Raw genomic sequence first — 15,397 nt, forward strand, 5'->3', positions numbered from 1 at the left:
AAAAAAAATAACGTTTATTTATTATTGAGAGACAGAGAGACACAGAGAGTGAGCAGGGGAGGGGTAGAGAGAGGGGGAGACACAGAATCTGAAATAGGCTCCAGGCTCTGAGCTGTCAGCACAGAGCCGACGCGGGGCTCGAACTCACGGACTGTGAGATCATGACCTGAGCCGAAGTTGGACTCAACCGACTGAGCCACCCAGGCGCCCCAACCATTATTCATGCGAACCATCAAAACATTTGCTGCAGGTTGAGATCCTCTAAGAACACATGACAGGCTCCACCCACTGCCTGTGCTGTCACAGAAATTACCGTGTGGAGTACCTGTAGGTGTGTCACAGCTTATTAAACCATAATTGTGGAACTGTAATTACAGCAGATGTACCACAATATCTGAGCTGTAGAAAGCAACTTCCTCTTAAATCATAAGAGAGGAACAAACTTTATGTACTTTGCCAGCAATGACAGGGTTCTATTAAAATAAAATACTGCTGGGGATGCAAAATTCACATTTCGAACAAATGCGGAAAATGATTACACTATCCATCACTTAAAATAAACGTATTCATATTATAATCATAGCTGAGAAACGAGGTACAGCCAGAAGAACAGCATGTTAAAAAACATCCTATTTTGGTAGATATTCTTACTTATGTATTAGTTTACAAGTTATGACAATTACCCCCGACTAATAAGGCAATGACATACATATTCACATGCCCGGGGAACTTCCATTGCTGGTTTGCAGCAACCTGGACCCTCGTCCTTGAGATGTGTCACGTTACGGAACTACTCGGGTCATCTGTACAGGTAGGTTAAGTCAACTTCATCCAGCCTGTTGATCTAAAAGACCTGTCAGACAGGTTTTATCTCTTCCAAACAGCTGAGATTATAAAAACACAAAATCCAGTTCCCTGAGCATTTGCAGATGTCCTTTATTGGGGAGCTCAACTGCCTCATGGTCAGCAATACTCAGCTCACCATGAGCATCGTAACCAACCTTGTTCTTTGTGTGTCTCAGGGAGGGAGACGAGGTGATGGCTGTTATTGTCACTGTCGCGGCTTTAGGTTTGCCTTCATGGGGACTCTCTCCTTGTTGAAGTTGACCTATCTTGCTGATGAGATTTTGGAGTGGTTCTTTGGGGGATGGGGTTTGGAGCTGATGGCCAAGAAAGAATTCTTGAAGACGTCTTTGGTGCAAAAAGGTGATTTCATTAAAGCACAGGGACAGGACCCATAGGCAGAAAGAACTGTCCTGGGACCATGAGGAGAGACTGGTTATATAGTTGGGAATTTGGGGGACGTAAAGTCAAGGGGAAGTTTTCAAAAAGACTTCCATATACTGAAGAAGATTCACAGGATACGGGAGGCCTAGCTATTGTCAAGTTAAGGTTGTTTTTCCCTCTAGCAAAAGCATTAACCTTGGATGGTAGGGGAGAAATGTTTTCCTCAGCTGGCCTCAAGTATTTGTCAATGGGCTGCAGGATTTAAGGAAATTTAATCTCACCTGCCATTTCCTTCTGCCTTTGTTCACCACATCACTGTGGAGAGCAAGGTCCTACTAAGGCTCCAGGAACCTGAGTCTATAGGTTTCTGAAGATGAGGTTATTGATAAGATTGCCTTTTTCTTATAATTTACTGAGATATGTGTAAACTGGTGGACACTTCTGTCCTGTAGGACTGTGATCTCTGTTAGTTGGCCATTTGTTTTTTGTTTGTTTTTTAATTTTTTTTTCAATGTTTATTTTTATCTTTGGGACAGAGAGAGACAGAGCATGAACAGGGGAGGGGCAGAGAGAGAGGGAGACACAGAATTGGAAACAGGCTCCAGGCTCTGAGCCATCAGCCCAGAGCCTGACGCGGGGCTCGAACTCCCGGACCGCGAGATCGTGACCTGGCTGAAGTCGGACGCTTACCGACTGCGCCACCCAGGCGCCCCTGTTTGTTTGTTTTTTTAATTAAAGGTACTTGAGGAAGAGTTAGTGAAAGAAGGACACTCTGTCCCTCCTTTGTTCCTCCTGGAAGCAGGAGATAAATGTCCTCTATGAAAGGAATCTTCCCTGTACTAGCAGGAAAGATGACATCCCTAATACCAGAAATGGGGAATTTAGCATCAGGAAGGATGTATAAGCAAAACTTGTTAATTCTTCACCATTTTACTATCCCTAACTCAACCCCCTTTGTGTTGTCCGTTCTTCACAATTTGTTGTTTTCTTTTTGTCTAAAATGTAGAAAAGCTTCCTGAGTCTCATAACTTTGCGGGGCTTCTGTAAAATATACATGTAATTAAATGTGTTATTCTCCTATGAATTTGTTTTATTGCAGAGGGGTCAAAGGCAATAACCTAGAAAGACAGAGGGAAGATTATTTCTCCTCTCCTGCAAAAGCAAATTTAATTATCCCAGTTTTGTCATCTTTGTTGCAGGTGGCTTACCTCACTGGTTCACCTGCTCCTTGTAAGAATCAAATAAACAATTTAAGGCAAATGTTTTATGTTAATGGATCAAAAGCATCGTCGTGATGTATAAATTCTGGCTACATTTCACGGGGTACAGTGGAAGCTGTGGGAAGGCTGGAATTCGGAGGAAGTCAGAAGAGACACTTTACCAAGTTTAGGCATTATTGGAGGCACAGCGGTTTGGCACAAGGAAACGCAGATTTGAAATTAGAAATTATCCATTTTCAGATATACAGTATCAAACAGCATTTTCTTGTATGAGTCATTTACTCTCCTAGAGTTTCAGTGTTCAAATCTTAAATGAGGACTAACAAGAGTAAGCATTTTTCTTTCTGAATACAATTTGGATTAAGTAGGTACCTATGAATAAGTGTTTTTTAAGACCTGACAGATGAAAATGAATGACAGGATTTATAGGAAGTTGAAGGAAATACATCAAAGATACTAAGATTGGTTAAGTTTAGGACTAAAAGTCGTCAGAGTCTTGACACATGAATAAATCACACCGTATCCTGAAATGAAGATGGTGATTGTAGTTTGTATTATTGGATCTGAATTAAATTTACGATGGTGAGGAAACTTACCAGGGAACATTCTCTCTGGAATATGTAGAAATTGAAAGTATCTTTATTTGTGGCAACTTCCTCTCAATGGAATGGATTCTTTTTTTCCATCTACCATATTTTTGCCATCATCTTCCTTTCAAGGTAGGAACTCAGCTACACTTAGATAGTACTTATTGATTAGGATATCCATCATTTGTCATTTGCCCCTGCCCTGTCTTATTAAACTTATCTTTCTAAAGTACCATTGTAAACAGGACATGAATCAGCAAATCCTGCTACCATGATTTTTTTTTAATTTTTTTTTTTTTAGCATTTATTTATTTTTGAGACAGAGAGAGACAGAGAATGAACAGGGGAGGGGCAGAGAGAGAGGGAGACACAGAATCCGAAACAGGCTCCAGGCTCTGAGCTGTCAGCACAGAGCCCGACGCGGGGCTCCAACTCACGGACCGTGAGATCATGACCTGAGCCGAAGTCGGACGCTTAAGCGACCAAGCCACCCAGGCGCCCCCATGATTCTTTTTACCAATAAGAGTCAGTATTCCTGGAAATGTTTGCTTTTCAGCAAAGAAAGAACAAGTTGGCTATTGTCCTTAAGAAAGGGACTCTACTAATTTTTATGGATCTTTGTGAGGATTAATAAAATTCCACTTTTAACATGTGAACTATATGAATTATTGAAATGGTTAGGATTCTTTTAATTCTTTTCCTATGACCTACTGATTTAGGTTTACACTGTATGTTCTGGTCCTAAGTTTTGTTTTCAACCTTTCTCACTCTTATGCTATAACCAAAATATCTTACTCATAATTTCTTATCATCATTTTTGCTGATACTAAGTCCTATGCCAAAAGTGGTCTGAATGACCCTTATTATCTTTATTTTCAGCATGAACATTCCTTAGCTCTCTGCTGATTTCTCTGTCGTCTATTGTGCATGTCAACATAGCACACTTTTCAGTCCTTTCCACTGGTGCCTATTCCGTAATCACTGATGAAATTATATATGCTTGTTTCATGTTCATGATAGACAGTGAAGGTGGCAAAGTTAGGCAACATAATATTCCACTGTCAAAGTCATAGTCAATGTTTTTCTCGAAGCATCTAGTAACACATGAAAATACTTTTATTTTAACAAGTATATTGTTTCTTATCTGTTTATATGTCAGTTTATATAACTAACCTTTTATCAATTCAACAGATGTTTTTTGAGCAACCACTAAATGTACCAGTGACTGGTCTGGGCAATAGGGATATGGCAGTTATCAAAATCAATGAAAATCCCTGCCCATTTCAAGATACACAATAAACAAAATAAGTCAATTAAATACTTCATAGAATAAGGTGATACAATGTTATGAAGTAGGCTGAGTTCCAAGTGGGAAAGGAAGAAATTTTCAGTAGAGGAGGGGAGAAAAAAATAGTTTTTCTCTACCCTACAGAGTTCTTGCCTGAGACCCCCTGTAATAATGGACAGATTAACAAAAGAAAAACAAACTAAAGTTTATCAACATGTGTATCACATGCATAGGTGGAAATTACTTAGAAAAAGTGAGTAACTCCCTGAGATAGCCCAAGCCACCACCTTTAATACCGTCTTCAGCTAAAGACAAAAGAAAGAGCTAGGAAGGAGCAAAGGCTAGTTACGAAAGTTGACCAGGAAAAGCACAGTAAATTGGGTTAGGGTTGTTATGCAAACTTAAGTCTTGTCTTTACCTTTGATAAGATTTTTTTTTATGATTTAATGTCATCCTTCTCTAGGGGCACCTGGGTGGCTCAGTCAGCTAAGCATCCAACTCTTGATTTTGGCTCCAGTCATGATCCCAGGGTCTTGGGATCAAGCCCTGCATGGGACTCCACGCTGAGCATGAAACCTGATTAAGATTCTCATTCTCTCTCTCTCCCTCTCCCCCACTCATGCTGTCTCTCTAAAAAGGTAAAGTCATCCTTCTCTTCCAAATACACAGAGGGAGATGATTACAAATGGAAATTTCCTTTATACATGTAAATGTATCTTACAGAAAGGCAAACTTCTACTTTTGTTTCCAGAGTTTCTCCTGTGTCAGCTGTTTCTCAAAAAATAACCATCTCAAAATAATCTTTATGTCAAAAAAGCATATTCCGCCACCCTTCAGTAGTCAAGATGGATCTCACCGAGAAGGTGATACCAGGACAAAACTTTGAAATAAGTGTGTCCTAAAAATACCTGGAAGGACGAGCTTTCTATCCAATGAGAAGTCTTGTCTTTTTCTTGTGGCTAGAGACCTAACAAAAGACAGAGAGGAATAAGGTGAAGTCCTCCTTAACTGCAGCCAGATTATTTTACTTATTTTTTTGAGCCTTGTAGACCACAGTAGAATTTTTGACTTATACTCTGCCTGATTATGGAGATAGCATAGAGAAAGTTTAGTAAATACGTGTCAGGATCCGACTTTACAGTTAAAGGTGATTTTCTGATAGGAAATTTGACGATGTCCTGAAGGGGAAAATGGTGGAAGCAGGGAGAGATGTACAGAGGCTATAGCAATAATCCAGGCAAGGGATGATGGAGTCTTGGAAGGTGTGATGGAGTGCCCAGATATCAAATATTATTTGAAGGTAGGGACCACAGGATGCAGTAAATGATTGTGTTGGGAATGTGAGAAAAAAATGAGAAATCAAGAATGAGTGTAGCTTTTTCTTCAAGAAAATGGGATATTGCACTTTTCGTTGAGTAGAGGAAGTTTTGGGCACTGAAGGAGAGGAAGGCATGGTTTGAATATCTATTGGTCAAAGAAGAATCCGGAGTTTATTAGGACCTTCAGGCTCAGTATTTAAGCTCTGAGCATGAGTGGTGTTTGAAGTCCTGAGTCTGGATGAGATCACCAAGGGAAAGACTTGGTTGAGAAGACAGGTAATATAAAGACCAGACCCTGAGATACTGAGCTCGGGTGGTGAAGCGAAACTAGAAGGGAATTAAGAAGGCAGGAGTATTAACAGGAGAAGGCCAACTCCTACAACAAGCCACAAAGGAAGAGATGCCACCTTCGTGTCGTGCCTCATAGAGGTCCAACCAATAGGCAGGCTGACATTAGGGTTTGGCAGTGCTGACGGTGGTAAACTTAACATAAGCTTTGTGGAGTGGTAAGAGTGGAAGACTATTTAGAATGTGTTCAAGAGAAAATAAGAAGAGGAGACTTAAAGAAGAGACATAGTGGCACTCTTCTGAGGAACTTTAATGTCAAGGGTGACACAGAGATTGGGCTATCCTTATAGAGGTGGGATCAAGAGATGATTTTTCTCTGCAGATGAGATGTGAGTAGGTTGAATACTGGTCCCCCAAAGATGTCTGTGTCCTAATTCTCAGAAGCTGGCAATATGTTATATTTACCTGATGCACACTTTGCAGGTGTGATTAAGTGAAAAAGTTTTAGATGGAGAGGTTATCTTGATTCTCTACACGCACCCAGTGGAATCCCAGGGATCCTTATTAGAGGATCAGAATCAGCAGCAAAAGATGTGATGACAAAAGTAGAGGTGGTGATATGTGGAAAAAGCCACAAGTCAAAGACTGTATGTGGCCTTTAAAGGCTCCAGAACTAGCCAGACAGAGTAACACCTGCGTTCTAGACTTCTGCCTCCAGAACCGCATGATTGCGAATGTATGCCATTGTGCTGGTGGGAATAATCCAGTAGAGAAGAAAAATTTAGCAATGCAGTAAAGGGAATGAGGAGTGGCCACAATGATGCTCTGAGGAAGGAGGATGGGACAGGGCTTAGTGGACAAGGAGAGGGATTGGCTTCTCCTCCAGATGAGTTTTTCCATAAGAGCAGGAGGCGGGAGAAAGGTAGACCAGAAGGCATTGTATGTTGCTAAATGGGTAGATGTGATTAAAAAAAACAAAAAAAACAAAAAAAAAACCCAAAACTGAGCCATGAGATCATTATCTGAGAGGAAACCAAGAGTCCGACACTTAACTAACTGAGTCACCTAGGCGCCCCAGGAATTACTATAGTTTAATTATGTTTAAAATATTTAAATTAAAAAAAATTAATGTTTATTTATTTTCAAGAGAAAGAGAGACAGAGTGTGAGCGGGGAAGGGGCAGAGAGAGAGAGAGAGAGACAGAATCTGAAACAGGCTCCAGGATCTGAGCTGTCAACCCAGAGTCAGATGCGGGGCTCGAACTCATGAACTGCAAGGTCTGACCTGAGCTGAAGTCGGTCGCTTAACTAACTGAGCCACCCAGGCGCTCCTAAAATATTTAAATTTTCATAAACAAAAGCAGGAATATATGTACTGAAAATCCCAGATTTTCTCTGTTAATTTTAAGGCCATACATTGTGTGTGTGTGTGTGTGTGTGTGTGTGTGTGTGTGTTTTCTGCCAAATACTGTTTAAAAAGAGTTTGTAAATAATTTTCCTAGAAGTATCTGAAAACTAAGGGATTTGTTAATGAGCTCTTAAAATGTTCACATTTAGGTCATAAAAGACTTAAAATTAATCATATATCAGTGCTTAGAAAATGTATATAGACTTTGTGTTTGTAAAATACACTCATTTATCTCTAGCAACATTTGCAAAAATAGCGCACCAAACCATGTGACCTAAATATTTACCCTCTGGCATTTAAATTAAGCTGATTAATATTATTCATCATCCTGTCTCCACAAAGTAAACGGCTGCTAAGACACAAGCAGTACAGGATGTCTCAGATTTCAAAACATTACTCATGCCTATTTTAAGGTACTGAACCTGAATCGGTAACCAAGGCCGGCTCCAAAGGGGAGGGGTTAACCTCATCTTGTAAACTGTTATCCAGGGCTGTGTATGCCGTTCTGCGTTTTATTCCTGTATCTTCACCGTATGAAGGGAATTGGAATTCTGGCTTAGTTGAAGCAGGGTTCTAGACAGCAGAGAATGCTATCATCAGGGGCGCAAAGAATCATTTACTCCTCGATCAGAGAGAAAGGGTATTTCTGTTTTATCACAGCCCATCCAGATTTAAGGGTCAAACTCTTATTCCTTAGGGATACACAAAAACAATGTGTTGCATTGGAACGATTCTGTTACAAGGACCTTCCAGCTTTGCATCACTTATTTTTTCCTCTCTTGTCCAAATGACTCTAGCAAAAATATTACTTGTGTCACATTCTACCCATAATTCTTCGCAGTGCTCTTTCACTCTGGGCGTGCACATTTGATTCCCCATGATGGTCTTAAATCCAATCATACATCCATCACCAGGAAAACAAATTAAGTGGAGTACCTTTGCAGATAAAGCAGGGACGCTCCTGACTCAGACTGGAAGGAATAATGTTAATCCCATTACAAATGTTGTGCTGATGTCACGTAAGGAAAACAGATGGCTGTTTCAACCCTGCTTCTCATTTGTCATCCTCCACTGTGAGGGCTCAGCTATACTGGGTTGAATATCTCCCTGTAATATTCTCTCTGAATGGCGGTGGGAATTCATAGGATGGGAGCCAGATGTGTGGTGGTTTGTGGGATCTAAGCGCTGCCACTGAAAAATTCACAAGGAAAACCGTTGGAGCTTTTAAAGGGTCTTACAGGGGCGCCTGGGTGGTGGCTCAGTTGGTTAAGCTTCCGACTTCAGCTCAGGTCATGATCTTGTGGTTCATGAGTTGGAGTCCACATCCGGCTCTGTGCTGACAGCCTGGAGCCTGGAGCCTGCTTTGGATTCTGTGTCTCAATCTCTCTCTGCCCCTCCCCTGCTCTCTCTCTCTCTCTCAAAAATAAATAAACGTTAAAAAAAAAAAAAGAGTTTAAAGGGCACTGCATAGTCTCTGCATGGCCACCTTTCTCCATCGTGGAGAACACCTATTAAGCAGAGGTCAAAGTCAACCCAACAGACAAAATGGAAGGTTTCTGTATGATACTCTCCCTGGAAGGAGTGTAAATACCAATCCAGCAATCACTCTACACCACATCCTATTGGCTGGTTGCCAGTGTCTTGACTAGATCACTTTCTTCAGCATTGTACATGTCTGTTGTGACGCAATTATAATCATTGGTAATCACCGCTCAGTGTTATCTAGAGGGAATCGAGTCAATAGTGGAAATCAAATAGCAGATGGGTTGAATTTACTAAAAACTTAAAACTGAAACTGAAACTTCTGTGCCTAGGACAGCGCTGTCGTAGGTAAAGAGAATGAGCTTTAATAAATATTCATTGGAATTATTCCGAAATTATTTGATTTTGAAAATGTGTCTCATGTGATGGCAAGCTACTTGCTTACAAAAATACAGGATTCAGCTATCCCACGAATGCATTTTTTTACATCCTTTCCTTTCAGTTTTTAATTAAATTCCAGTTGGTTCACATACAGAATAACATTAGTTCCAGGTACACACGTTAGTGATTCAACAGTTCCATACATCACCCAGTGCTCATCGCGACAAGTGCGCTCCTTATCAATGATCCATTAATCCATACCCCTACCCACCTCCCCTCTGGTAACCCACAGTTTGTTCTTTATAGTGAGGAATCTGTTTCTTGGTTTGCCTCTCTCTGTCTCTCACTCTTTTCCCCCTATGCGTCTTTGTTTTGTTTCTGAAATTCCACATATGAGTGAAATCATACGGTATTTGTCCTCCTCAGACTAACTTATTTTGCTTAACATAATACCCTCCGGTTCCATCTGTGTTGTTGCAAATGGCAAGATGGAATGCGTTTTTATGGCTGAGCAATATTCCTTTGTATACATATGCCACATTTTCTTTTTTCCATTCATCAGTTGATGGACCTTTGGGTTTTTTCCATAATTTGGCTATTATTAATAATGCTGCTATAAACATAGTGGTGCATGTATCCCTTTGAATTAGTGTTTTTGTATTCTTTGGATAAATGCCTAGGAGTGCAATCATTAGATCATAGGGTAATTCTCTGTTTAACTTTTTGAGGGACCTCCATACTGTTTTCTTTTTTTTTTCAACGTTTATTTATTTTTTGTGGGACAGAGAGAGACAGAGCATGAACGGGGGAGGGGCAGAGAGAGAGGGAGACACAGAATCAGAAACAGGCTCCAGGCTCTGAGCCATCAGCCCAGAGCCCGACGCGGGGCTCGAACTCACGGACCGCGAGATCGTGACCTGGCTGAAGTCGGACGCTTAACCGACTGTGCCACCAAGGCGCCCCTCCATACTGTTTTCTAGAGTGGCTGCACCAGTTTGCATTCTTACCAACAATGTAAGAATTGTTTCTTGGCGTTGCTGATTTTAGCCATTCTGAGAGGTGTGCAGCGATATCTCATTATAGTTTTGATTATTTATTTATTTATTTAGAGAGACAGCACGAGATGAGGGGGCGGGAGCAGAAGGAGAGGGAAAGGGAGAACCCTAAGCAGGCTCTGCACTGTCAGTGCAAAGCCTGATGCAGGGCTCAGCCTCACAAACCATGAGACCATGACCTGAGCCGAAACCAAGAGTCAGATGCTTAACCAACTGAGCCACGCAGATGCCCCTGTAACTTTGATTTTTATTTCTCTCATGATGAATGATGGTGAGCATCTTTTCCTGTCTGTTGGCCATCGGTATGTCTTCTTTGGAAAATGTCTATTCATGTCCTCTGCCTATTTTTTTTTAAGTTTATTTATTTTGAGATGGACAGAGACAGTGTGAGCCAGGGAGAGGCAGATCGCACACGAGAGAGAGAGAGAGACAGAGACAGAGACAGAGAGAGAGAAACAGAGAATCCCAAGAAGGCTCCGTATTGCCATCTGTAGAGCTGGATGTGGGGCTCAAGTCCACAAAACTGTGAGATAATGACCTGAGCTGAAACCAAGAGTCAGATGCTTAACCGACTGAGTCACCCAGGCACACCTCTCTATGTTGATTCTGTATCCTGTGACTTTAGTGAATATGTGTATCAGTTCTAGCCATTTTTTGGTGGAGTCTTTTGGGTTTTCTATAAAGAGTATCATGTCATCTGCAAAGAGTGAAAAGTTTTGCTTCTTCTTTGCCGATTTGGATGTCTTTCATTTCTTTTTGTGATTTGATTGCTGTGGCTAGGACTTCTAGTACTGTGTTAAATAACAGTGATGAGAGTGGACATCCCTGTCCTCTCCTGACTATAGAGGAAAAGCTCTCAGTTGTTCCCCATTGATGATAGTAGGTGGGCTTTTCATACATGGCTTTTATTATATTGAGGTATGCCGAACGCATTTTGCCAAATTGTATGACCATATGAAATTGGCATTAATAAATAGCAATAATCCACATGAAAGTATAATGCACAAATAATCTGAATATCCAGAAACCTTAAATGAACACTCTGGGTGTTATGGAATCCCCTCTTCCCAGGTATGCCAACATTGGTTGGATCTCACTTGACTGGATTATAAATTCTTTGAGTGTAATAACATGATAGTAAAACTCTACTTAGCATACGCTACATGGTCAATGTCTTTTGGCTAGCCTGAGCAGGTGTGTGCATGTGTGTGTGCACATGCGTGCACACCCGTGGAGAGAGAGACACACACGGACCCAGAGAAGACCAAATGAACCTTGTCAGGCTTCAAGAATCACTTACCCCTGGATTTAATAGCCATGAGAAGCAGGCATAAATGGAACGACTTGGAACACTGGAGGACAAAGACATGCTCATGATTCATGAATGCTAAAAATGATGACATTGGAGGGAGGGGCACATTGTAAGAAAGATAATCTCACACTCATGTATTTTATCAAAACACACGGCCACGGAAACACATAACTAAGGGCCATTTCAGGATGCTGCCATTTAAGCAATGCCGTGAGTATTAGAGAAAATACATATATGGTTAGTACAGTAGCTGAGAAATAGACGCTCAATAAACACTTCCTGATAAAGCATTCGTGTGCTCCATGAAAGGAAAGGAAGATCTCCAGAAGCATACATCGGGAGAGTTTTGTGGTCACTGCTCTCACTCTCCCCATCTGCACAGATAGCATGGGGCCAACTGGCCAGAGGGGCCTGTGATGTACAGCACAACACACAGGTACAGGTGCCTGCGGAGGGCTGATGGCTTTGCTTCCCCTCTGGACTCCCTCTACTCTATTTACTCTAACTGCCCCCCTGGCCTGGAAGGGGAAAACTGACTTTGACTTGTTTAAAAACATTAGAGCATGCATGATTGTGATTCAGGGGGTTATTATCTCCGACAAGATAAATAGAGGACACTCAATCATGTTGAAATCTTGGTGGAAATGAAGTTCGGGTATCAAAAAGTTAGACGTAGCATATTTTTGGTATAATCTTAAATGGTTCTTATGTGATTCTGAGTTTGGTTGTAGCCCTAGAGTACAGATAAGAAACCTGAAGAATAAAGATTTGAGGCATTTATCCAGGATCATTCTATTAAATTTATCTAGTGATCTTTCAAACTGATGTTTTTCCCCCCTGTAATGTAAATTCCAGGCGGCGGGGGGTAGAAGGGGTGAGTTGAATACAACAGTGACCATGAATCAAATCATTTTAACTGAACACTGAATGCCTATTTTATGCGGGCACCATTATAGACGCTGTCGGCAGTAAGCAGGACAAAGATCCTGGGACCTGCAGCACCGACGGCTTCAGTTTAATGAAAAAAGGAATTAAGCATGACCACTGTCCAAAAGTCTGTAAAAAGAAGTTAAAGGAAATAGAAGAGAGGGTTGAATTGATGGTTAAGATTATAAGGCTACGGGCACCTGGGTGGCTCAGTCAGTTAAGCGTCTGACTTCGGCTCAGGTCATGATCTCGTGGTCTGTGAGTTCGAGCCCTGCGTCGGGCTCTCTGCTGTCAGCACAGAGCCTGGGGCCTGCTTTGGATTCTGTGTCTCCCTCTCTCTCTCTCTGCCCACCCCCCACTCACAAATAAATAAACATTAAAAAAACAAACAAAAGATTATAAGGCAAGATTTCATTGAAGTGGAATAGATAAATAACAGAAAAAATATGTATATACCATATAAATTACATATATATATACACACACATATATATATATACAGCATAATATATATATATATATATATATATATATACACACACACACACACACTGGGGACGCCTGGGTGGCTCAGTCGGTTGAGCAGCCGATTCTTGGTTTTAGCTCAGGTAGTGATCTCACAGTTCATGAGTTCGAGTCCCACATAGGGTTCTGCACTGGCATTTGACATTCTCTCTCTCTCCCTCTCTCTCTGCTGTGCTCTCTCGCTCTCTCTGTCTCTCAAAAAAAAACAAAAAAACCAAAAATAAATAAACTTAACAAAATATGTATACTAGACATATATATATGTATATATTCTGACACATTCAATATATATGCCACATATACACTATATATATATGTACATATGGCTGTGTATTCTAACATATATGCTATATATTGTACATATTCTAGACGTGTGTGTGTATATATGTATACATATTTGTGTCTATTTCAGTCTATTACTAAATGAATAACCACTTTGAGAAATTAACCTAATCTTTTTCTTTAATAAAACCATTGAGTTGCTAAGCTCACCGACCTCCTAGGGTTTTGGTTGGAAAGATGAAGTACACTCAGCCATGAGGAGCCAAGACCTTGGTCTGACGCAGAGTAAACCCACTATACACAGCCCTGGCCATTATTTTATTTATTTTCGAGACAGAGAAAGACAGAGCATGAGCAGGAAAGGGGCAGAAAGAGAGGGAGACACAGAACCCGAAACAGGCTCCAGGCTCTGAGCTGTCAGCACAGAGCCCAACGCGGGGCTCAAACTCCTGGACCGCCAGATCATGACCTGAGCTGAAATCAGACGCTTAAGCGACTGACCCACCCAGAAGCCCCTACGCTTTTCTTTTTTTAATAGGTTGTGAAGTGCAACATTTCTACACACCCATCCCCCTTATGCTGGCCATAGGGATCCTGTTCTGATGGTAAATTATTAATTTAACAACCCTATAAAGAAGGTTGTAAACTGTGTAAATGAACAAAACAATTCATTTCCCAAGGAAAGCCGCTGTTCCTTCCAGTGCCAAATGGAGGCTCCAATCCTTCCATGTCTCTTCATTGGGTTAATCCCAGGCTGCCTGGTTATGGTGTTTGCACAGCAGGTTCAACCGTAGAGCGTCAATGTCTCCACATACGAATTATGCTTGAGATCTGATCAAAACTGGTGATGGCACGGCAAAATTGATATAGACAATGGTGTCATTTGCTTACAGAGTGAGCTTGAAACAGGATTTTGAAACCACTCTGTTTTCTCTCCCGCTGGAAGATATCGCAGGAGTTAGCCAACACTGCATCATTAAACTGGAATAACAAGACAGCTAAAAGTGAATTTATCTGTGTGGGCAGTCATTTTGGACGACTTCGTTGATAGCACCATATGTTAGCTACAGTTGGCACCTTCCACAGGGAATTGCAAATGTTTACAGATGCTTTGAGGGAGACGTTCTTTGTGTTCTCACGCAGGGCTTGGCACGAGGAGGTGCTTGCCCAGGAAAGATGACAGAAAGGTATATTTTTGATCCACTATTTTTTCTGCACTCCATCTTTTTTTCTTGTGTTCCATATTTAAAAGACTTCATTTATCCGGGGTGACTCGGAGGCTGAAGATAAAGTGTGGCTTCCCGGTCTCCACCCTTGGCTCCTGTCTCCTGTCTTCCCACCGTGGCTTGGTAATAGATCATTTTGAAACTCTCAGACACAGTGTGGAAACAACTTGTTCAGAATTATGTTCAATGGAGTCGTTTGTTCTATAGAGGTTGCTCTTTGAAGCTCTTGATAGAGTTTTTAGAATGGTATTTTGAGTCCTCTTAAAAATCAATCAGAATGTCAACAGGAGAGAATTTCCGCTCAAGAAATGTGTTATAATTGTTAAATTGGGACTAGAAAGTGAAAACAAAATTCTATATGTTATCAGCTCTCCTTGTAATAGTTGCTACAAAAACTTCCCAGGTGAAATTTGTGAGGAAAATTAAACATAGAATTTTTTTTTTTTTTTGGTTTGCCCATGACAATCTCAAAGTGTCCTAGTCTGGAATATAAATTATATGCTCACCCTAGTTATGGCTTGTATTCTTACTTTCAGCCCAATTCTCACCCTCCATGAAAACCAAGGTTCCTGGGTAACTGTGGATGGATGGAACCAAGCCTTGCCTAGGCTCTTGCATCATGGGAACATCACAGAAGCCATCATGGCGGACAGAGCAAGTGAGTCCCACTTGCATCTGCCTCCACTTATCTTGGTGACTTTGGACATATAATCTACATTCCTGGGCTTTAGTTTTCATATTGATAATACTAAGGATTTGGGGGGAAAAAGTATTTTCCAAATCTAGCTCTGACAGCATCTAACTACCACTTTGAGTTCACTTTCCTTCATGCAGCATCCTGGAGATGTGGCTTTCCTGGTTGGGCTATAGT

General features: G+C 41.1%; 1 pseudogene; it reads left to right on the forward strand.

Moving 5' to 3' along the window:
• The window catches only part of LOC122488199, a 58,366-nt pseudogene that overhangs the window by 10,880 nt on the left and 32,089 nt on the right, over nt 1-15,397 (forward strand).

Source organism: Prionailurus bengalensis, chromosome A2 (genome assembly GCF_016509475.1).
Source record: "Prionailurus bengalensis isolate Pbe53 chromosome A2, Fcat_Pben_1.1_paternal_pri, whole genome shotgun sequence".
Classification (NCBI taxonomy): domain Eukaryota; kingdom Metazoa; phylum Chordata; class Mammalia; order Carnivora; family Felidae; genus Prionailurus; species Prionailurus bengalensis.